Source organism: Protobothrops mucrosquamatus, unplaced genomic scaffold (genome assembly GCF_001527695.2).
Source record: "Protobothrops mucrosquamatus isolate PMUCROS unplaced genomic scaffold, P.Mucros_1.0 scaffold5328, whole genome shotgun sequence".
NCBI lineage: Eukaryota > Metazoa > Chordata > Lepidosauria > Squamata > Viperidae > Protobothrops > Protobothrops mucrosquamatus.
In genome coordinates, this window is record NW_015391192.1 from 6,566 (window position 1) to 7,619 (window position 1,054).

Here is a 1,054-nt window from a genome sequence, read left to right on the forward strand (position 1 = left end):
TTCCCTGACTTCATCTGCTATAACACTGAATCCTATTGTGAAGCAAATGATGATGATGATGATGATCCATTCAGTCGAGTCTGACTCTTGGTGACTCTATTGGCCAGGTCTCTCCACATCTTCTGATCCTTCACTATTTGAGTTTTTCTATGCTCTGGCTGGTGTCAGCTTGATGGTGTCCAATCACCATGTTCTTTGACAGCCTGGTTTCCCTTAATCACTAAGCCTTCCAAACACAATTGCTTTCTCCAGTGAGAAGCAAAAGATAAATGGATAGACGGATGGACAGATGTATGGAGAGACACACAGATTCAATCAATCTACTTTGTGAAGAATAATCAAGATTATCACTGAACCTTTTACTAAAACTCTAGAGATTGGGAACTGCTGGTTCATGGAAGTGTTTACTCCAGAGGAGGGGCTGACTGGGTCAGCTATATCACAGGATATGTAAACTGTGAGTATTCCCCACATTGTGGCTATGGGTGGATGGGACAAAAAGTAAATGACCAAACATGCATCATGATGTCACAACACAAACTGCATGACTTACTTTGCAGTATTTGTACCCGCTGCCAGCAAAAAGTATGAATGACTAGAGTTTGCATTCTGACATTGAGATGCACATTTCACCATTTATACCAGATGCCTATGGCTTGCCGAGGTCCTTATTGCTGTTTTTATTTTTCATGAAATGGAGCTTGCTGTGGCTCAGGAAATACATGACTTATATCATATTTTCAGCCCAGTTCCTTACAGGTTATTTATTTATTTATTTATTTGAGAGCCAGTTTGGTGTGGTAGATAAAGACACCAGGCTAGAAACTGGGAAACAGTGAGTTCTAGTCCTGCCTAAGGCATGAAGCCAGATGGGTCACTTTGGACCAGCCAGTCTCTCTCAGCCCTTGCAAATCACTAGCAATGCTGAACCATTCTTGAAATTATTGACCAAGAACCCCCTTTGTATACTGTAAAACCATTCAGGTTTCAGGGAATGCCCTGCTAAACAGGAAAGTCCCTAGCTGTTCTGTAAAAATCTACATTGAAGAGTTTA